Source organism: Pristis pectinata, chromosome 16 (assembly GCF_009764475.1).
Source record: "Pristis pectinata isolate sPriPec2 chromosome 16, sPriPec2.1.pri, whole genome shotgun sequence".
In the NCBI taxonomy this organism is placed as follows: Eukaryota; Metazoa; Chordata; class Chondrichthyes; order Rhinopristiformes; family Pristidae; genus Pristis; species Pristis pectinata.
In genome coordinates, this window is record NC_067420.1 from 12,665,284 (window position 1) to 12,689,848 (window position 24,565).

At 43.3% G+C, this 24,565-nt stretch overlaps 1 protein-coding gene across 1 annotated transcript in view; it reads left to right on the forward strand.

The window, feature by feature from the left end:
- Positions 1–24,565, forward strand: part of cbln4 (cerebellin 4 precursor) — a 118,068-nt gene that overhangs the window by 22,836 nt on the left and 70,667 nt on the right. The gene's annotated exons all lie outside the window — the stretch shown is intronic.

Here is a 24,565-nt window from a genome sequence, read left to right on the forward strand (position 1 = left end):
TGTGCAAAACTGATAATGGCAAAATAACAGAAGATCAGTGGGAGGCCTTCAAAAAAGAGATTAATTGTAAACAGATCCGGTTTACACCCCTGAGGCATCAGAGCTCCACTTGTTGAAAAAAAGCCAAAGAAGACTTGAAACAAGGGACAACATCAAACTAAGAAAAAGACAACGTAGATCAGGTCACCAGGAGATTAACAAAGAACAGTAAAACAATTACAAATTAAAAACACAGTAAAAGCAAAAAAGTATTGAAATAATCTTATAAGAAATCAAAATAAATACTTATTTGAACATACAAAGATGATGGGGTTACAGGCCCTTGAAAACTGATAACGGTGATAATGTAAATGAAAATAAAGAAACGGTGGACATATTGAACAATAACTTTACGTCTGTGTTTACATTAGAGAAGAAAGACAGACGACCGGAAAACACCACGGAACTACTGGTCTGAATCATACTTACCTCTGGTTCCGTAGAGATCTACTCTACGTGCCTTTCTCACTGCTCAGGTTGTCTCTGACTTCAGCATCTGTGTGCAGAAAAGTGAGGTCAGAGACGAGCTGGAGGTCAAATATGGGCACATGTGACCTCTTGCAATGTCACAGGATCACCTCTGAGCCCAATGCTGGAGCACTAATTTGCTGAGGGGTTGCTTGTCCTCATTACAAAGGCGAGTGCAAATAACTGTTTTACTTTATCTTTACATTTGTAGCCAACTTCCGGTAGTTTAAGGTATTTTAAGTATATTTATTTGTTTTAATACTTTTTATTTTCAATGATTAAATCTATTTGAATTGTATTAAATGTCTCTGAAATCAGTGACATTCAAAAAAATATTCAAAGATTTTGACAGCTCTCAAAAGGTTGTCGGGGTTATCCAGGGCCATTTTAAATAAGGTTTAATGGATTTTGTAAGTCTGAAGCTTTCATACTTGGTCATTAACACTAAACACTGGATTTTTGAAATGTCAGCCACTACTGCAGAGCTTTAATAATGGAGGATTCTTTTGACAGTTCTAGCTAAGTGGCCTTATGGCCTAGCCTATGTCATTTTTTTCCCTTTTTAGTGGGCAGGGATAGTTTTGGTCCTACTGTGATCCTTTACATTCTCATAGGGGCATAATGTATCAGGCTGGCCTTTCCCTGCATCAATTAAGTACTTATTTTGTATCAAGAACAAAAATAGATGCATAAATGCTGTCCCATTTAACTTAGCAAGTATTAAGGTAATAGTTTTGTGACTTACCATGAAGTTGCAGAGCTTTTTAAATTATACCTAAAGTTAATAATTATGCTTGTTTTCTGCTAGTGTCAGGATATAGGATATTTCAATTTCACTTGAGATAATGTCATTACTTATTGGGACTCTGGAGATGGGTTAACAGCCTGATTTTGGGTACTATTCTGGAATATAATCTTAATTTAGTATCATAATGCAACTAAACTCTGCACTGCCTATAGAAATATATTGGTGTTGTAGCAATAATATTGCAATTAAATGATAGTCTGGCAATATTACTAGATCTCTGTAAATAATGTAATATATTAGTGGTTCTGGAAGAGTGCTACAGAACATTCGTGCTTAGGAGACACTACTGATATATATTCATGGTGTGATTTATCCATGTTCTGCAGATGGTACTTCACTACTTATGCTCTGGAAACACATTGGTTCTTTGAGGATAGTACTGGAATGCATTGATGCTCTTTAGATGATTCAGTGCAACATTAGTGCTGAAATGTACCAGCATTCCATCTGGTACTGTAATATATTGGTGCTGTAGAAATACTGTAATATCTTGGGCCAAATCAAACAGCTGACTGCTTTGTGGAGAACTGCTTGCTGCCAGCTGTTTGCGGCCCTGCTCACGAAGACATCTACGCATGCTGGCCAGGTAGAGAAGTCTGGAATTACCTGCAACCAGTGGCAGAGCAGGAGACATGCTGGAGATGGGATGGTGCATCTCCCATCTACTCCAGCAGCCTCATACCAGGGCTGGCTGGCAGACAGATTTTGACCCCATCTGTTAGGACAGGCCTGCCATATCTGTGGAAGGACATATGTGCAAGCAAGCATTTGAAATAATTCACTTTATGTTCATTAAAGCATTCACTGTGCTTTTAATTCTTTAAAATAATTTTTATGTTTTTCATTTATTTAAATCTATTCAAACATAGGAACATGCAAATTCAGAGTAGGAGAAGGCCAGTCAGCCCCACTGTTTGATAAGAGCATGGCAGATCTCACTGTAACCTCCGTTCTCCATTCTCTAGTGGCAGGAACCTTTCACCCCCTCGCTTATCGAGGATATATCCAGCTTAAAAAACACTTAAAAAAGACTTTGCTTCCTCTGCCCTTTGTGGAAGAAAGTTCTATGGATTCACAACCTTCTGAGAAAAAAAATACCTAATCTCTGAATTAAATGGGAAAATCCTTATTTTTAAACAGCCATCTCTTGTTTCAGATTCTCCTACAAGAGGAAGTATCCTTTCCACATTCACTCTGTTATGACCCCTTGGGATTTTATACATTTCAAAGTCCCCTCTCACTCTTCTGTTTCAGTGGTTACTAACTTCCCAGGCCAGCCTGCCCATTTGAGGTATTCATCTGGTAAATCTTCTCTGTACTCTTTCCAATGCATTGACATCCTTCCCTAAATAAGGAGACCAAAGCTGTATACAGCACTCCAGATGTGGTTTCACTACTGCCTTGTGTGAATGAAGAGGTCAGTCTTCAAGGTGTTCCTTTGAGCGGGCATTGACTACCCCACTATCCTTGATCAGTTCACCTCTGTTCTTTGTCCATAGTAGGTCATGGCCTTGGGTGTTGGGGCTGTAGATGACCTTAGTGTAGCTGAGGAACCCATGCACGAGATGGCTGTCAGTGAATTGCTGAGCATTCTATGCTCTTTCCATCCATTATCTCTTCCTTAGGTCACAACTTTTTGGCTTTACTTCTGGCTTCAGGTACCTGTAGAGTTGTTTCCTTTTATTTGAGGAATGGTGGAACTTCCAATCTGCTAACACCTTACACTTGTGGTGAATTTGTTCATTCACATTAAAGCTGTCCTTGTTCTTCTTGATGGAGAAGCCAAGAGTATCTCCTCAGGTCCCATTTACAATGGACTGAAGGGCAGCCCATCAGCTGTGGATAGTCTGCAGCTCCTGTAGGCCAGGAGTGGACAGTTTCTCCGTGAGGCGCTGTCTGAGAAGGGTGAGATGTGAGGAAGCTTTGACATTCACCTACTTCCTTCACTTTTCTAATTGATGCTGATGTATTGGGGGCCAGGTTGATGGAAATAATAGAGCAGAGATGTAGGCTCTGTTCTACCTTGTCATCGGGACCTGTCACATCACAGGTGTGAATGACATTTTTGCAGTTCCTAATATAATCTAACAGGAGGCAAAACCTGGACTGAAAGTATTTCCTTGTCCTTGTCCCTCTGATGAATCAGGTTTTGGTTACAACAAGACCCTCCAAACACTTCACCAGAAGAAGAGTTAGCCTTCCCTACTCTTTCCTTGCTGAAAAACACCTCACTAGAGGGCTGTGTCCCTTCCCACCCAGCACTGAAGTTACCCAGAAGGATTAGTTCTCTGTTTTGCTTTCCACAGATGCTGCCTGAGCTGCTGAGTGTTTCCAGCATTTTGTGTTTTTATCCCCAATACTGAAGCTTGGCTTGGTTGGCTTCATTGGGCAGGTCCTGTTACTTGCATGCCTGACAACATACCCCCACAACAGACACATTCCAAGCTTTGACATGGGAAAAAATACCATGCACACAGAGGATAAGATTTGAGGAAGTACTCAAATCCTCCTGGAGGAAATGCAACATCCTCACTGAGTCCTGGGAATCTTTGTCCATGAATGCTCAAAGTAGAGAAGGATCATTCAGGTCGGTGGTGGGAACCTTGTGACCATCATCAAGTGAGCACGTCATGAACCACTCATCCACCTGTCCTGCAGGAACCTCCTGCTGCATCTGTGGAAGATTTTGGGGGGGGGGTCCCCACATTGGCCTTATCAGTCATGTTAGAACGTACAAAACGAGAGTGGAAGTAAGTCATTCTTGGTGACAATGAATTGCCTAAGTGCACATAACTGAAACATAACCATTATGTATTCTTTTTCCTCGCAATAAACATTTGGTTAGCTTTCCAAATTACTTGCTACACCTGCATAATAATCATTTGCAGATCATGCACAAGAACACCTGGATCCCTCTGCTTGTCAGATCCCTTCAGCTCTCACTCTTTGGATAAAAGGCTTCTTTATTTTTTCCTGAAAAAAAAAGAGGCAATTTCACATTTGATGAAAATCAAAAATCTGCAGATGTTGGAAACCTGAAATGAAAACAGAAATGTTGGACATAATCAGCAGGTCAGGCAGCATCTGTGGAAAGAGAAATCGTTAACATTTCAGGTTTGGGGGAAAGAGAGAACAAAGTTAGTCGAGGTAGCAGAGGCGGGTGAAAGGATGGATGGAACAAAGGGAATGTCTCTGATGGATAAAATAATGTGGTATTTGTGGGACATCTTCGATCAGATTAAGCTTCTTTGTCTGTGTAATGTGTTGCTAATGGTAAGACTGTGGAGATAGCAAGACTGTTAACAGTGTTGATCTGCAGAGGAATCTTGGGATCCAAGTCCATAGCTCCCTGAAAATGGATACACAGGTTGATAGGGTGGTAAAGAAGGCATATGGCATACTTGCCTTGATTAGTCTAGGAACTGAATTCACAAGTCTAGAGGTTATGTCGCAGCTTTATAAAACTCTGGTTAGGCTCTGGTTAGTATTACATACAGTTCTGGTTGCCCCATTTGTAGGAAGGATGTTGAGGTTTTGGAGAGGGTGCAGAAGAGGTTTACCAGATTGCTGCCTGGATTAGAGGGCATGAGCTATAAGGAGACGTTGGACAAACTTCGATTGTTTTCTCTGGAGCAGCGGAGGCTGAGAGGAGATCCAATAGAGGTTTATATGATTATGAGGGACACAGATAGAGTAGACAGCTGGTACCTTTTTGGATAGAGGGCATGCATTTAAGGTGAGATGGGGTAAGTTCAAAGGAAATGTGCGGGGGCAAGGTTTTTTTTACACACAGAGAGTGATGGGTGCCTGGAATGTGCTGCCGGGGGTGGTGGTGGAAGCAAATATGACAGGGGTTCAAGAAGCTCTTAGATAGGCACATGAATGTGCAGAAAATAGAAGAATGTGCACATTGTGTAGGCAGAAGGGATTAGTTTAGATGGGCATTTGATCACTAGTTTAATTAGTTCGGCACAACATTGTGGGCTGAAGGGCCAGTTCCTGTGCTGTACTGTTCCATGTTCTATGCCTTATCAGGTCAGAGTATACAAAAAAAGGAAAAGAGAAAGGAACAAAAGGGAAAAACTGAGCCCTGTGTAACATGTTGTTAATGGTTAGGCATGTCCCTTTATCATCCTTTATGTGTCTCATGTCATCTTACAGCTACTCTTTCCTAATACTGAGCTGCTCCAGATTATTCACATACCCATCCTTGAATTCACTGCCCCTCATGATCCTTTACTTGGTGAACACAGATGAGAAGTAGTCATTTAGGACGTCAGCTACATCACCTGGCTCCACGTGTAAATTACCCCCAAGGGGACCCACTCTGTCGCTGGCTACCCTCTTGGCCCCGATAACCTTTGCTTTTATTTTCTGAACTTTTATTTTACACAATAATCTTTGATGTGGCACCTTATCAAATGCTTTCTGGAAAATTAAGTGTAACGTATCCTATATTTTTAGTTTTAAATTTTTGCTCACATTTTTCTTACAACAGGCCATTCAGCCCATCAAGTCTATGCTGGCTCTCATGGCATTTCCCCACTTATTTAGTTGTAATCTGTTCTACCTTACATGCCCTGATTCTCTGTTCACCTACTTACACATGGAGTAATTTGCAGAACCCCCACCCCCTACCATACTTCTTCTTTTCTTCCCTTTCCCAGCCTCTCTCTATTTTTTCTACCCCTTTTTTCCTCCTTACCTTTGACCCATCCCCCTGTGGAGCTGCTCTCCCCTCCTCCCCCACAACTGCCTATCACTATCTCTTACCTGCATCTACCTATCACCACCTTGTGCCCACCCCACCTCCCCTCTTTTGTCCACCTATCATTGCTCTGTTTCTCCCCCCTATATATTGGGCTTCCCCTTTTCCTATCTTCAGTCCTGAAGAAGGGTCCTGACCCAAAACATTGACCGCCTGCTTTTCTCCACGGATGCTGCCTGGCCTGCTGAGTTCCTCCAGCATCATAGTGTGTTTCATCTAGATTCCAGCATCTGCAGGCCTTTCTCCAATTAACTTACCAAGATGTCTTTGGGATGTGGGAGGAAACTGAAGCACCTGAAGGGTGCAATTAATTGGGAATGCACAAGTTTCACACCAACAGCATTCAAGGCCATGACCGTAGCTGGTTCACTGGAGCCCTGTGCCAGCAGCACTGACTGCTGCTCCACTTTGTCACCCAGGCACAGCACACTTTACCTCCTCAAACACCAGCAACAAATTAGTCAAACATCATTTCCATTGAATTATTGGAAGGTATTCTTAAATTGTTGTTTTGTGTTTAAAAATAAAATTTTCCAAATCGATCTGCAGATGATGATGAATTATTTTAATTCATTTTTCATATTTAGAACACCAACTGTCTGATTCAGGATGCAGTCAAATTTCAAAGGCTTACTGAAGCCACAATGTTATTACAAGACAAGGTATATTCATCCTTCTGAAGGATACCAATGATCACAATGGCAAAGAAGGGACTGGAATTAAAACCATGTCAAAAATGAAGTGATAGTGATAAGAATGAAAACCACCAGGCAGAATTAATAGATTAAATGTTACACGTAATTAATTTTCTGCCACATATGGTTGGAAACACAGATCTAATTAGTTTAGATATAACTGACTGAGAAACTAAAGCTTCTCACTTCACTGTCAAAGGTTTACATTACAAAGTGAACTGTAAGCATTGCTCCTCATACTTTAAAATGGTTTCACATGACCCTTCAGCAAAGTGGTTTTAGCTTAGCAGTGGTGTTCTTCATGAGGTAGGACCCAAGGCAACTGTGATACTCACCAGAAGGAGGAAACTCAGAGCTTGGATTTATTGTTGGATGCAATATATTTCTACCACTGTGTCAAATCCACTTTACAGGTGCTTCAGGCATTTGCTAAACTTACTGGAAATGATTTAACTTACCCATGATTTATTAAAATGTATTAAAGGTGTGGGTGATTTCAATATTTAAGAAGTAATGCCCTTGAGCAGAGTTCTATGTCTGAAAATCTGTGTAAAGATTACTTACTCTCTTGCATCTGACAGTCTGTATAAAAGATAATAGTCTAAACAAGTTAAACTCGGCTGCAATGAACCCTATAACATCTAATCTATTGATACAGAATTTGTGGTTGTGATGGCAACAGAGCTTTAAGTTCTTGGGATGTCCAATATATGAACAGCTGAAAGCATCTTCTGGTGTCTGTATGTGGACAATTGAGTACAAAAATCAAGACATCACTGTCATTGTTACAGTTTTCTTTCACAAGATGTGTTGTTTTCTTTACCGATGCAATGAATATAGACTCAGTGGTTTGATGGGAACTTTGACTGTTTATTCATGATTGTTGTGTAAATGCCACTGAAAATTCAAGCTTTGTTAAATGAGTGTAACTGTGTTTTCAATGGCATAATAAGACATAATTAATGCCTTGTAACATCAGAGCCTAGAAAAAAATAATTGCATTAATTTAGCATGCAAGTCCTCATGTAGTTCCTTATTTTAATTTTAAAAATAATTTATGGTATTTCCATTACTACGAATCCAGTGTGTTAATCTTTTATCTGTAAAATGTTTAAAAGTATTAGGTGCCATTTTACTTCCTGGTTTGCTGTCTGTCAGGACTCTTCAGAATGATTAGCTGCTCTGCCTGTATGATGGTTTTGCTCTGTCTGTATGCCACTAATCCCCTACAGATTTTACCAGACTGAACGTCATATCAAAAGAGGGCAACCAGTGTAAGAGCCTGCTTAATCTTTGTGGCATGCTTTTTATGAGATCAGTGATAAATGCCAATCCTTCCCTGCTGATAAAAAAGCTTGGTACAATGTCTATAGTGTAAATGACTTTGTATGGCACATATCAGTGCACAGGTTTGGAAGAGAGGCTACTGCAGTGGGGTATTTCAAGAAATCCTCACAGTGTGGTGGCCCGCACACGCGGGACTCGAACTGCCATTGTGAGCCGCGGGCGCACATGCGGAAGCGCGTTTTGAACTATCTGTTCGGGGCAGACCTTCCAGGAACGTTCTGACGTCATGTCCGCCCCACGGGTCGCGTGGGTGCTTGGGTAGAGAGTTTGGCGCGCTTTTGTTTGTTGGAGTAAAGATTCTGAGTTCGGCACTCTGTGCCTCCGTGTCGTTCTTCCCTAGCACGTCGCGTTCGGCTACATTTTGGTGACCCCGACGTTCCAGATGGCATTTGGAACCGACGACTCAGCGACCAGCCATAAGTTCGAGCAACTCGCACAGCGCGGTCTCTCTGAAGCTCCCGACTTTCTGGGCCACTCAGCCCCACTTTGGTTCGAGCAGGCTGAGGCCCAGTTCCACATCAGGGACATTACAGCCGATGCCACGCGGTACTGCTACGTGGTCGGTACACTCGTCCAGGACACGGCTGGCCGGATCATCGACTTCCTACACCAGCCACCGACGGAGGACAGGTACACTAAGATTAAGGCACTCCTGATCCATACCTTCCGACTCTCCTGCCACGAGTGAGCCGCGTGGCTCCTGCACATGGACGATCTGGGCGACCGCACGCCATCCGATCTCATGAACGATATGCTGGCGCTCATGGACGGCCATAAGCCGTGCCTGTTGTTTGAGCAGTTGTTCCTTGAGCAAATGCCGGAGAACATCCTCCTTCTCTTCATGAGTGAGGATCTCAGCGACCCACACAGGGTCGCAGCTAAAGCTGATGTCCTTTGGCAGAGCAAGCAACATGGAGCAGCCTCCGTCGGCCTAGCCACGACTGTGCGGCCCAAAGCCCAGGCCCCGCAATCGAAGCCGTCGAGGCCCACGGGGGAGAAGGACGAAGCTTCGGAACAATGGTGTTTCTATCACCAAAGATGGGGTTCAGGCACGCGCCACTGCCGTCCACCATGTGCCTTCCCAGGAAACGCCAGGGCCAGCTGTCGCTAATGGCTACGACGGCTGGCCACCGAGACAGCCTCCTGTACCTCTGAGACCGACACTTCGGGTGGCGCTTCCTGGTAGACACCGGGGCCGAAGTCAGCATACTCCCCCCTCGAACATGGACACTCGTAACGCGGTCCCAGGCCCCGAGCTAACCGTCGTAAATGGCACCAGTATTCAAATATACGGCTCGCGAAACATCCCACTGCGTTTCGGGTCCAGCTGTTTCACTTGGACCTTCATGTTGGCAGCAATGTCACAGCCACTACTAGGGGCAGATTTCCTATGGGCCAACTGCCTCCTGGTTGACCTAAAAGGCCGGCGTTTGGTCCACATCGAGAAATTCCAGACTTTCCAGCTCGGAGAAGCCAAGCTACAGGACCTCCACCTGGATTCCATGACCCTCTCGGGTAACGAATTCGCCAGGGTTTTGGCTGAATTTCCCTCCATAATCACCCCACAGTTCTCCACAGCTGACCCCAAACATGGCATGCAGCACCACATCCCCACGCAAGGACCGCCGCTGCACGCTCGAGCTCGCAGGCTCCCACCCGACAAGCTCCACCTCACCAAGGAGGAGTTCCGTAAGATGGAAGAGATAGGAATCGTACGTCGCTCAGACAGCCTGTGAGCATCCCCGCTGCACATGGTGCCCAAGTCCGCAAGAGGATGGAGGCCCTGCGGAGACTACAGATGGCTCAATGATGCCACAACCGCTGACAAATACACGGTGCCCCACATCCAGGACTTCACAGCAAATCTGCACAGAGTGACCATCTTCTCGAAGATCGACCTGGTCCGGGGATACCATCAGATCCCAGTGCACGCCGACAACGTGCCCAAGACAGCCCTTATCACCCTGTTTGGCTTGTTCGAATTCCTAAGGATGCCTTTCGGTCTCCAGAATGCAGACCAAACTTTCCAAAGGCTCATGGACTTGGTAGGACTCGGATTTCATTTTCATTTACTTGGACGATATCCTGGTGGCCAGCAGTTCACGCCAAGAACACGTGGCACATTTGCACCAGCTCTGCCAACGCCTAAGCAACCACGGACTGGCAATCAACCCAGCGAAGTGCCAGTTTGGGCTGACGGAGATTGACTTCTTGGGCCACAGGGTTAACCGGCATGGCGCAGTTCCCCTACTGGACAAGGTCCAGGCCATCCGCCAGTTCCCCAAACCCAGCACGGTCAAGGGCCTGCAGGAGTTCGTAGGGATGGTCAACTTTTATCATCAGTTCGTGCCTGCAGCAGCACGCATCATGAGACCCTTGTTCAGCCTGATGGCCGACAAGGCCAAAGAGGTGGCATGGGGCACGGAGTCCACAGAGGTGTTCGAGCAGGCCAAGGAGGCGCTGGCAAAGGCGACCCTTCGAGTACACCCAAGAGTCGATGAGCCCACAGCACTCACAGTCAACGCTTCTGACATGGCTGTCGGTGGAGTCCTGTAGCAGCTCGTCGAGGGCCAGTGGCGACCACTCGCTTTCTTCAGCCAGCGCCTACGGCCACTAGAGGTGAAGTACAGCGCTTTTGACAGAGTTGCTAGCGCTTTACCTGGCTGTCCGGCATTTCCTCGAGGGAAGGGAGTTCACCATCCATATGGACCACAAGCCCCTCACCTTCACACTGGCCAAGATATTGGACCTATGGTCAGCTCGGCAGCAGAGGAACCTGTCTTTTCTTTCAGAGTTCACCACGGACGTCCGCCACATCGCGGGGAAGAACAACGTCATCACCGACACACTGTCTCGCCCCTGCCTCCACTCAGTGGGCATATCGTCCTCAGGAATAGACTATGCAGCACTGGCAGAAGCACAACAGTCGGACACTGAGATCCCGGCTTACCACACCGCTGTTTCGGGACTCCAGTTCCCATTGGCCCAGCAGTGATTCGACTCCTGTGCAATGTGTCTACCGGCAGACCCAGACCCGTGGTACCAGCATCATGGAGGCGCTGGGTGTTCGAGGCACTGCTCGACCTGGCCCACCCGTCCATCTGGGCGTCCATCAAGCTCATAGCGGACAGATTCATCTGGCATGGTTTGCGCAAGCACTGGGCCAGGACCTGCGTACACTGCCAGACAGCCAAAGTCCAGCGGCACGTGAAGGCTCCCCTCCAGCAGTTCCAACCAATGGACAGGAGGTTCCAACACATCCACATGGATATCGTTGGCCCCCTGCCAGTCTCCCGGGGCGCCGGGACAGGTTCACCAGATGGTAGACAGGCCATGGTAGACAGGTTCACCAGATGGCCGGAAGCCATACCGCTTGCACTGAGTCCACTGAGTCCTGCGCCAGGACGCTCATTGCAAACTGGATTGCCAGGTTCGGCCTCCCTATGGACATCACCTCTGACAGGGGAGCGCAGTTCACGTCTGGTTTGTGAACAGCACTGGCTCAGCTCCTGGGCACCCAGCTGCATCACACCACAGCGTACCATCCCCAGGCCAACGGTTTGGTCAAGTGGTTCCACCGGCATCTCAAATCGGCCTTGATGGCGCGCCTCAGGGGCCCCAACTGCACAGACGAGCTTCCCTGGGTTTTACTGGGCATCCGCACAGCCCCCAAGGAAGACCTGGGCACCTCCTCGACGGAATTGGTCTATGGCACTCCCCTGATGGTCCCGGGCGAGTTCGTACCAGGGGCCCAAGGTCCGGAAGAAACTCCAGCAGAGGTGCTAACGAGGCTGCGGGACAAGGTAGGGACCCTGGCACTGGTCCCAAACTCCAGGCATGGTCCCACGCCGGCCTTCACATCTAAAGACCTCTGGTACTGTGAGTATGTTTTTATTTGCAGGGGCATGCACAAGTCACCTCTACAGTGGTCGTACGAAGGACCCTTCAAAGCGATCCGGCACAACGGATCTACGTGTATCATGGAGGTGGGTGGCCGGGAAGAGACTTTTACAGTGGACCGCCTCAAGCTGGTGTACCTGGACATTGAGCAGCCAGTGAGGGTACCCACACCGTGCTGGCGTGGCCGGCCACCCAAGCAAGCCACACAGACTGGGGGATCCATTCCCCCGATGGATGTTTCTGTGGGGGGGGGGGGGGTGGTGTGGCGGCCCGCACACGTAGGACTCGAACTGCCATCGGGAGCCATGGGCGCATGCATGGAAGTGCGTTTTGAACTACCCGTTCGGGGAGGACCTTCCGGGAATGTTCTAACGTCACGTCCACCCCGTGGGTCGCGTGGGTGCTTGGGTAGAGAGTTTGACGCACTTTTGTTTGTTGGAGTGAAGATTCTGAGTTCGGCACTCTCTGCCTCTGTCGTTCTTCCGTAGCGCGTCACATTCGGCTACAACAGCTCCATTGTTGAAATATTATTAGCCCATATAATACAGTTCAGCAGAAGTCAATAAGTAACCCCAATACCACCTTCTGGTGGCACCTCAGTGTGCCCAGTGCATCCTAAGAGCAAATAAAAATACAAAGTATAATCTCAATACAGAGTGAATTGCCTAACACACTAAATTTTATGTTGGGTGATATGAAACCTTTCAAAGGAGAGACTGTGCAGAAAGCAACAGTAAATTGAACTTGATTGGCCAATATGAACAGAACCATTAATGTCACACACACAAAATGCTGGAGGAACTCAGCATCAATGGAGGGAAATAAACAGTCAATGTTTTGGGTCGAAGCCCTTCATCAGGACTAGAGTGGAGAATGGAATGCAGAAGCTAGAACAACAAGGTAGGGGGAGGGGGAGAGGCACAAGTTGGCAGGTGATAGGTGAGTCCAGGTGAGAGTCTCGACCCGAAACATCAACTGTTTATTTCCCTCCATAGATGCTGCCTGACCTGCCGAGTTCTTCCAGCATTTTGTGTGTGTTGCTCCAGATTCCAGCATCTGCAGAATCATTGCGTCATGTTTTATATCATCTTGTTCTCGTCCAACACATTTCTGATGTCTCACAATCTCAAGAACTGAACAAGCAAACAGCATATAGAACCAACTAAATGGATCTGGCATATCTGACTGCTGTTGAGTCCAATTATTCTTCCCATCTGCTTCAATTATCTGCTTAACCATTAAATGAAAGTAACTGTCCAAGAACCTCAAAGAGGAGTTCAGACTTTGAGATTGTTTTCCAGTTAACTACAGGTGCACTATTTCATTTTTATAGGCTGCATGGAGGTACAATAGTTAGTGCTGCTGCCTCACAACTCTGGGCACCCAGGCCCCTATCCTGACTCTGGTGGTTGTTGGTGCAGAGTTTGCACATTGTCTCTGTGACTGTGTGGGATTACCCTGGATACTCTGGTATCTTCCCACATCCTAAAGATACGCTGGTAAGTTAATTGACCGTTATAAATTACCACTTTGTGTAAGTTAACAGCAAAAAAAAATTAAGAGGGAACTGATGGACAAAGATGAGAGAGAATAAGGGTACAGGGAAATATAGATGGTGAAGGGCAATAATGGAGTCAGTGGAAACCAAATTGATCTCCTGCATTGTGATGAGACTCTCTTTAAAAATTGTCATTTGATTCTTAATACCACATATTAAAAGAATGTTTTTCCCAATGCAACTTATTTACATAATAGGATTTCCCTGAAGTTAATCTGTCATACATACCTTTAATATGTCAGTAGGAAGAGATAATAATCTTAAAATGCTTAACATCTATTGGTTGCAGTATAAACTGGCCCGCACAAGCAACAGCAGCCTGCATTTAATCATCCCTTTAGTGTAAGTACATTACAAAGTGCTTCCTAGGCAGGAAGGAGAGATTAGAAAAACTGAACCGAAATGAGGTCAAATAAATAGATTTTCTGCAGGCTTTTGTCAGCATAAGGATTTAAGGAGGTAGTTCCAATGAATCTAGCTGCTGGGTGACGGATCAATTGGAAGCAATGGGGCAAAGAATCTTGAGTACTGCATTTGAATGATTGGGAATATAGTTATTCTGCACAGTGAACATACACAATAGTTTAACTCTCGATCTCCTAGCCTGTGCAGAACATCACTCAATAGGCAACATTGGTTTATTGGAGGTAGCTATAGTGGGCACACATTATGGAGTTAAGGCCATAGATCTATTTTAAAATTAATCTGTCGGTACAACTAAATACGTATGCTATATAATAGTGGGACTGCTTTTCACTTGTGAAATCCAGTTCCAATGAATTCAATACCATTGAATTTTGGAAGTGAAGCCGAACAGATAGCCATCGCGAGAAAATGCATTTCCAGGCACAGGATTTTAAACTGGAGTTATTGAAGAATGGAATCAGTGTCGATTGGTGAGGACAGGAGTGATGGGTGAGCAATGTTTCGTGTGCAACAGGATTCAAGCACGAGAAAGTGCTGGAAATGTGCAGTAAGTCAGGCAGGGAACAACAACCCTCTGTCCCTCCTTTCTCTGCAGTTTTAAACATTTCAATTTCTAACTTTTTCCAGTTCTCATGAAAGACCAGACACTTAAAATATTAGTAACACAAGAGACTGCAGCTGCTGGAATCTGGAGCAGCACGCAAAGTAGTGGAGGAACTCAGCGGGACAGGCAGCATCTATGGAGGGAAATGGACAGTTGATGTTTTGGGTCGAGACCCTTCATCTGGACTTCATCCTGTCCATGGATGCTGCCTGACCCAGAGTTCTTGCACCACTCTGTGTGTTACATAGAACATAGAAGATTGCAGCACTGTACAGGCCCTTTGGCCCACGATGTTGTGCCGACCTTTTAACCTACTCTCAGATCAATCTAACCATTCCCTCCCATATACCCCTCCATTCTTCTATCCCCCATGTGCCTATCTAAGGGTCTCTTAAATGTCCCTAATGTATCTGCCTCTATCAGCACTCCTGGCAGTGCGTTCCACACACCCACCACTCACTATGTAAAAACTTACCTCTGATATCCCCGCTGTACTTTCCTCCAATTACCTTAAAATTGTGCCCCCTCGTGTTAGTCACTTCCGTTCTGGCAAAAATCTCTGGCTGTCCACTTGATTGATGCCTCTTATCATCTTGTACATCTCTATCAGGTCACCTCCCATCCTCCTTCTCTCCAAAGAGAAAGCCCTAGCTCGCTCAACCTATCCTCACAATACATACTCTCCAATCCAGGTAGCATCTTGGTAAATCTCCTCTGCACCCTTTCTAAAGCTTCCACATCTTATAGTGAGGCGACCAGAACTGTATACAATATTCTAAGTGTGGTCCAACCAGGGTTTTATAGAGCTGCAACATTACCTCATGGCTCTTGAACTCAATCCCCTGACTAATAAAGGCCAATACGCCATACACCTTCTTAACAACCCCATCGATCTGTGTGGCAACCTTGAAGGATCTGTGGACTTGGACCCCAAGACCCCTCTGTTCCTCCACACTGCTAAGACATTAACTGTGTTTCTCTCTCCACAGATGCTATATGACCAACTATTTCCAGTGTTTTCTATTTCTATTTCAGATTTCCAGCATGTGTGGTATTTTGCTTTTAGAATTTTTGGAAAATGGATGATGGGAGACAAGTAAGGAGCATCCCTCATGAAGCAGAATGAATATTAAGGTTATGCTCTCTCACGTACAAGAACAATGTAATTTAATCTGAACATGATAATAATAATTTTGCCAGACATTTGCTCAAATCAGTTCTGTTCAGAGACTCAGAGAGATACAGCACGGAGATAGGCCCTTCAGCCCAATAAGTCCGGACTGACCATCGCGCACCTATTTACTCGAATCCAACATTAATCCCATTTTCCCTGCATTCTCATCAACTCCCCTCAAATTCTACCACATACCAACACACAAGAGGCAATTTACATTGGCCAATTAAACTACTGACCTACATGCCTTTGGATTGTGGGAGGAAACCGGAGTACCCAGAGGAAACCCATGTGGTCACTGGGACAATATGCAAACTCTATACAGACAGCATCCAAGGGCAGAATTGATCCTGCATTTCTGGTACTACAAGGCAGAGGCTCTACTGGCTGCACTACTGTGCTGTCCAAACACCTTCCAAAGTTCAGAGTAAACTATATTGAACTCATGTTCAGCATGTCAAAACAAGATGAGAGCCAACTCATTGTTATCCATCATTAAATCATTATTACACCTTCACAGAAGGGCAGATTGGATGGTGTTTAAGTAGAAAGGAGAAATATTTGGTAAAATTACAGCTCTTTAGAAATTCTGAGTCCTTGACTATTACATGTTTTAATTTGACGTATTATCTTGCTTCGATGTACAACATTGTGAAAAATCTACAGGCTGTTGCCTAAAACTTAGATTTCATGTTGATTTGGCGTGTTGAATGTGTGCTCAATTTAACACACTCTGTGAACTTCTGAAGGTCTTGAGCAGCCGGTCTTGAGCAGCCTGCTGTGATTTCTGAAGCTGCCTTGTTAGGTCTCCTGATGTCAGTGGAGGATGCGTTTGAATAGATACAAGTGCAACAAACTTATGCCCCATGTACTTCTATTTGTACTATGAGTGTTCAACAAAGGTCATAGATTGTTCTTGAAAGCTCTAATTTAAGTCAGGAAGGGAGGAAACATGTGGTGTGCAATTTATCATCAGGTACATGACTGACACTGCAAAAATGTCAGACGTGCTAGGGTGGATTGCTCATTGAAGTACTTGGTCAATTTCCTGATGGGAAATTTCAATTGGAAATGATTGCTAGCACAATCTAACCATGGTTAACTTACTTTAATGTATGACAGATGTAAAAAATAATGTTATTATCTCAAAATTCTTCGCTAAGGTATTTAAAATAATGCATTGTGTTTAAATACAATCTCTGAACATCACATGTAACACAGCCTTGAGATGGTGTCTGTGTTAAGTTGCCAGTACATTCCAATCTGCAAATTCCCCTTACTAAACATCATTTAAGCTCTGTTGATCTGTGACTTTGTTTACTGACAACAATTCAATATTTGTGAGAATGAAGGATCAAGTTTAATATAATTCCTACTTTTGCATTTTTAATATGTTATAATTCAGTGGTCCAATTTTATCCATTACACTTTTTACATTACATCTGTGACTAAAAAAATCATTGGCTGTAAACTCCTTGGGGTATCAAGGAACACAGATTTACCAGGTGTTTCTGAGCTGGTGTTTTTGATGTATTATTCCATACACATTTCCTTCCAACAAAGAAAGAGGCCATTTCAAGCCATGGAGTTTATGCTGGCTCACAGAGTAGCCCTCTTTCCCCACTAATTTTCCCTGTAATCTATTCTCCCTGCATTCTGATCAACTCCTCACAGATTCTACAACTCACATACATGTCAGGGGCAATTTACAGTGGCATATTAACCTATCAGTCTGCACACCATTGTGATGTGGGACAAAACCAGAACACCTGGGGAAAACTCATGCGATCACAGGGATATTGTGTGAAAAGGTTCTTTTGGAATCTTAGAGATGGAGGACTCTGGACACAGGCTTTGGATTCTAAAAGTAGTTTAATCACAAAGGCAAACGCAGGGACAGAATGAATAGGACCAGATGCACACTCACACACACAGGAGACTGCAGACATGAGGGGAGAAATCACAACAAGGATGAGATACACACAAACACAGAATAAACAAGGTACAGCTTATCAAGGGATAAACACTTCAATGCCTGAATACCTTGACCCAACAAGCATTGGCCCTAACACTCCATGGAATCTGACTAAGACGCTCCCAAACCACGTGATGATGCCCATTCTTACCAGTGGTCTCTGCAGCATTGTCTCACTACTCCTGGGGCAGTCAAGAGAGGTGAGACCAGGGGATTGCAACACTCTTTATAGTACTAGGAGGCTGGGTGGAGCCTAGCCAGGTAATTTAGACAGGCCAATGGTTTGGAGGTCAAGGACAAAGGTACTTGCCAAGGACAAAGGTGCTTGCCATAGCCAATGATAAGGCAGGTTCTGGGACAAAGGTGCCTCTCCAAAGCCAATACCTATGCCCACACCTGATGGGTGGGGTGGAGCCACACCTTGATTGACAGTGGTGTCACTTCCGATCCAAAGAGCAATGCTGTCCTCCACCCAGCGGGGTCAGTGTTGTTACAATCATGTGACAGCCATGTGCTCTCATACTACAAGTGAGGATGTGCAAACTCCACACAGACAGCACCAGAAGTCAGGATTAAATCCAGGTCACTGAAGCTCTGAGGCAGCAGCACTGTGCCATCCAGGTTTTGCAATTGAACAAGTATTTCAATAACTCAGCAAGTGATATTTCAACAGACACCATGCAAGCAAGTCATCTATCTCATTGCAACTCGTGGGACTTTGCAGTGAGCAAACAGGTCACTACATTCAGAGGCATAAAGAGGCTATAAAGCTTTTTGGAATTTCTGGAGATGTCACTCACACCAAAGATTTTGTTTAAGTACCTGAGGTTGCAGGAGGGCCAACAGTTATTGTTGGGTTTAATTGCAAGGCAATTTATTCCCCTGAACTGCTGCCTCTGCATAAAAAGCAGACATAGAAAGTCAGGATTGATTTTTGTGTGGAACCCTCATAATTCCAATAAATGCAATGAGTGGTGACATTCTATTGTAAAACACGGGTCCTGAGTATTGCAATCAAATGACTGGGAATATAAGTGGTCTGCGTATTGAGCATTCATAGCAGTTTAACTCTCTCGATTCCTGAGTAAGCCGCCAGAAGGTGCTTTTGCAATGGCTTTAGAATCATTCATTTTGAACAGCAGGTAAACCCAACATATTTTTGAAACATGTGAGCTGTGTCCTTTATTTAATTTCATTTTTGTTGCAGCCTATAAACATGTTAGATGTGGGATAGATACTCTGGACTCTGACAACTGTATCGTTTGGCAGCTGACTGTCATGGGTTGCTGGTGTATATATGGCAAATGTTGCAGTAGAGCTTTGATTCCAACAATGCACCTTAACATAATATTTTTTCTTTCTAATCCTTACCTCAAGAGTGAAAGAGGATTCACATGCAAGGAAAAATAAAGATACATAGAGTACTGGATGGCAATTGCAACAGAGCTCAGCTGTTTGAAGAGGAGCAAATGAAGGTCTCGTTTTGCGATTGGAAGTAAACTTTAAATTTTTGGATTATAATGGGCTTTTAAATTCTTACAATCCTTGTATTCTTTTATTTTCACCCAATATTACTTTGATCTTCCTTGTGGCTGTTCCTGCCATAATTCCTTCAGAGCAAAACTGCATGAAAAAAATTATTCCAGATCCCAATCCTGGATTCCTAGCACCACCAGTCACTGGAATACCTCGAAAGCATGGAAATATTAGAATTCATGGATCTTGATTAGATTTTTGTTTAAATTGTAACTGCACCTTCAATACCTGAAGACCACTTTTTAATAAAACCTACATGAATGCTTTGCAATCAATAAGATATGTAATTCTTAGGAGACTAAGTCTGGTCCAAATCGGAACTGTTAAGGTAAATTGCAGCATTGTAGGTATTTACCATTCATTTAACTAAACCTTCACACGGACCAGCAAATCACTTGATCTGAATTGGTAATAACATTGAATCAGCAGTGGTACCCGACAGTTAAACTCCACAGTCACCCACTATTTTCAGTGGAAGTGATTCATTAACCAGTATTTGATCCTCAGATGACTGATAGCATGCTTAGCATCAAATGTTCAAAAACCTAAGTGCTTATAGTTCTCCTACTGATAAATGGCATTTGGTTAGTACTTTATCTATTTGCCATAATGAGAAAAGATTAAATAATTTGCAAGTCATTTCATTAAAAGTGTTGGGCATAGTTTGGATTCCACTCAATTAAGTGTGCGTACACAACTCCGAAGCCAGATGAATTGGATCCATTTTAATTTATTCCGTCTGCTAAAGAATTCTTCATGGCTGTCACTTCCATTGTAAACCAATAACCAGGAATCCTCTAATGTAATTATGATGTAAGAATATATAAACTTATAGAAAGATTGGAAGCCTGATTTTTAATACTTTGGGGTCAATTGCTATAAAAATGACTGTGATGAGTTCTGGTTAGCCAATTTTGTATTTATGTAAGAAATGTTTTCCTGCTGAAGATCTCATAGTTCTCTTGGTGACCTGTTCAGCATTACTCCATCAGCTAACACCAGTTGAACCACATCATGCTTGTGGGATTTTGCTATGTTGTAAGCAGAGTGTACTTGAAAGCAACTCATTGTAAACTACTGATTATGACATAGAGTTTAAGCATCTGAGTACATGCAGTTGCTCAAAAACTCCTCTAATAACTTTAGGTCCCAAAAATACATTGTGGAATAACAGTGGTTGAACACTTTAAATGCAATGACTTGTCCAACTATTTTAGCTCATTTTTTAACTGGTTAACTGGTGTTAACTGAAGCAGGTTAATGCCACTGGTGAAATTTGCTTGTGTTTGGCTGTAGAACTGGCCCAGCTTTAGGGGAATTTACAAACCAAAACTGCCTGAAAGACCTGGTAGAAATGTTAATCTATCCAGGAAGCTATGTGACCAGTAACATCAGGCAACACTGCCATTAGACACCCGATAACATGGAGTGCCACCTTAGTGCAGAAAATCAGCAGCACCCATAATAAAATGCTCGTACATCAAAAGGAGGGTACTAATTCCAGAACACAATCTTCAGGGCACTTATAATATGGAACATTATCTCCAGGATACTAATGATACAGGGCATTCTCTCCACAATATTTAGCACCAAAGTTCAAATGAAGTGTTATTTTGAGGGTGCTGAACCAACACAACACAAACACTTTTTATATTATGGTACTATGTCAGAGCTGGATCACATTGGATCCAGCCTGCTTGCTGCCTGGAGATGTCACCCGCAGTGCCTGTCCTTTAAGCAATATGGAGAGTGTAACAACCTTACCCTCCACACCTTGTCCATGGAGCAAGTAGGCTGCAGCCTGCTGAGGCTTCACCTTGAAAATGCCCTGATGACCTTTGACAACTCGTTACTGCATTAGGCTCTTGATAGAGATGTTTGAAAACTATTCAACTAAAAACAAAGTGATAAAACATGTTATCTGAAGGGTGAGAAATTGCAGACCTCTGAGACAAAGAGGGATATGGGTGTTCTTGTGCATGACTTGCAAAAAGCTGGTATGTAGGTACAGCAAGTAATTGGGAAAGCTAACAGAATGCTATTGTTTGTTGCGAGGAGAAATTGAATACAAGATTGAGGAGGTTATGCTCTAGTTATATAGGACATTCATGGTGTACTGTGTACAACATTAGTCACGTTATTTAAGGAAGCATATTAAGAAGTTCAGAGAAGGTTTACTAGACTAGTACTTCAAACTAGTGTATTGCCCATGGAAGGTTGAACAGACTACAATTGCATCTATTGGAGTTTACAAGATTCCCTTTAGATAACATGCTTTACAAGAAACAACTTGATTGAAATGTGTAAAGTCCTGTGGAGACTTGACAGGTTGAATGAGGAGACAATGTTTCCCTTTGTAGGGCAATCTAGAACTAGGAATCACTATTTAAAAATAAGGAGTCAAATTCATAACCCTCAGAGAGAAAACATTTTGCCTATTTCAGACAAAAATAAGGCACAATGTTTTCTCTCTGAGGGTTATGAATTTTTGGAACTTTCTCAAAGACTGGTGGAAGTGCAATGGGCAGAACAAAGTTAAAGTCAGATCAGCCATGATCTTATTAAATGATGAAGCATGATTGAAGAACCAAGTAGTCTATCTCATGGAGTTACATAGAATCATAGAACAAGGAAACAGGTCCTTTGGCCCACCGAGTCTGTGCTGACCATTAACCACTCATTTATACGAATCCTATGTTAATTCCATATTTTATTCTCCTGCTTGGGGACTCTGTCATTTCTAAGTTCCCCCTTTAAGTCAAACACCATCCTCATTTGGAAATCCATCCCTGTTCCTTCATTATTTCTGGGTAGATCTGGGTAGACCTCCTTAGCCACTAGCATCAAATTGTGGGGTTGGATTGTGGGCATGGGTGTGGGGGGAATGGTAATATCCTCATACCATAGACTGCAGTAGTTCAAGAAGGCAGGTAACTGACATCTTCTCATAGGTAACTGGGGTATCTTTGCAGTGATGCTCACATCCTGAATATGAATCAAAATAACTACATCTGTGAACCAGTATGATCAGAAATAAAAATATTGTACATTGCACAGACTAGAAAAAATAACATAATGAATCATAACTATACCATTAATAATTAAATATATGCATGGCAGAATAATTTCCAATAATATTGCAACCTATATATTGTCACCATTCATAAATATAATGAGAGAGTAAATTAATTCCTTCGATGATATGGAGACACATGAGATTCTGCAGATGCTGGTGTCACGAACCAGCAACAAAAGAAACACACTGAGCATGATTCAGTGTTAAAAACTATTTTATTAATCACTACTTATGATAATACATAAAATAAAAGTAAAAATGTTAGTATGTTAGAATTCAAAAAATGTTAAACCTTGAATGTTAACCCCAAAACTAAACTCTTCGTGTGTGTGTGTGACAAAGTCCAAAACTCCCAGTTCCGGAATGGTTCTTAAAGTTCAGTTCCGCAAGCCATAAGGTGAAACATGAGCAAGGGCTTCTTCAACAACCACCGTTGTCTGAAGATAAGATGTAGATGTAGAAAAACATAGAGAGAGTACATACGAAATCCAAATGTTCCACGATGGAACCCAAACGACACTTCAGTGTTTACTCGGTAGTGACTTCCTCACCCCGAAAAGCATCCGAACCGTGGTCGTCCACACACAAATACCTGTTTCCTTCTACAGGTCAGCAACAAAGTGAACTCCACCGGATTACTTCCAACTTCCATACATGGATTTCAGTGGCAAACACAGTTATTGTTTCTCATCCATCGGTAGAGAAAACAAGCAGGCTGGTGTCTCTCTCCCTTCTCTCTCTCTCTCCTTCTTCTGACTTCTTCAACAACGTCATTACGTCCTTTATCTTCAATTGACGTAAGCACGCCCCACACACACATACACACACACTCTCTATCTTAAAGGGACTTTCACTGAGTCCGTAACACCTCCCACCTAAAAAAAAATTTTTCCCAAGAAAAATTTAACCGCGCATACAGTTAGTAATGTTAATAATTATCATGCTACACAACTACAGACTATCAGATTAGTACAGATACATGTTTCCCATTTAAAATCGGGAAAGACAATCAGCAATCACATTATCTTTGCCTTTAATGTGAGTTATCATGAGATCAAACTCTTGCAAAATTAAACTCCAGTTTAACAGCCTTCTGTTCTTGTTTTTGACTCGGCTCAGAAACACCAATGGGTTATGATCTGTATACACAGTCAATGGTTTCTGAGCGGTGCAAACATATACACTGAAATGTTGCAAGGCTAAAACAAGCGACAGTAATTCTTTCTCTATGGTGGAATAATTCTTTTGATGCTCATTAAATTTCTTTGAAAAGTAAGCTACAGGATGGTCAATATCATCAAGGTCACCCTTCTGCAACAACACAGCTCCTGCAGCTTCATCACTGGCATCTACTGCTAATGAAAATGGCTTTTCAAAGTCAGGTGTTTTGAGCACAGGATGGTAGCATAAAATGGCTTTCAGCTTCTCAAATGCTTCTTGACAAGAATCTGTCCAGACAAACTTTACTCCCTTCTTCAGAAGATTAGTTAGGGGAAGAGCAATATCAGCAAAGTTTTTACAAAATTTTCGATAATATCCAACCATTCCCAAAAATCTTCTAACAGTCCTCGTGCCTGTGGGAATAGGGAACTCAGATATTGCTTGAACTTTTGCCTGAACAGGAGCTTGCTTGCTTTGACCTACAACATAACCAAGATACGTCACAGTGGCATGGCCAAATTCACTTTTAGCCAAGTTAACTGTAAGGTTAGCCTTGGAAAGTCTTTCAAACAACCTTTCTAACGCAGAGATGTGATCCTCCCAAGTATCATTCCCAGTCACTAAGTCGTCAATGTAGGCATCTGTATGTTTTAACCCATGAATCACTGAATTAATCATTCTTTGAAATGTTGCCGGAGCATTTTTCATTCCAAATGGCAAAACATTGTATTCATACAATCCAGAAGGGGTTACAAAGGCTGAAATCTCCCTTCCTCTATCTGTTAATGGAACACACCAGTACCCTTTTAATAGGTCAATCTTTGTAAGAAATTTTGCCTTTCCCACTCTGTCTATGCAATCATCCACCCTAGGAATAGGGTAAGCATCTGACTTTGTTACAGCATTCACTTTCCTGTAATCTGTGCAAAATCTAACAGTTCCATCAGGTTTAGGTACAATAACACAGGGCGAACTCCAATTTGAAGTAGAATGTCTAATAATATCATTTTCCAACATGTATTTGATTTCC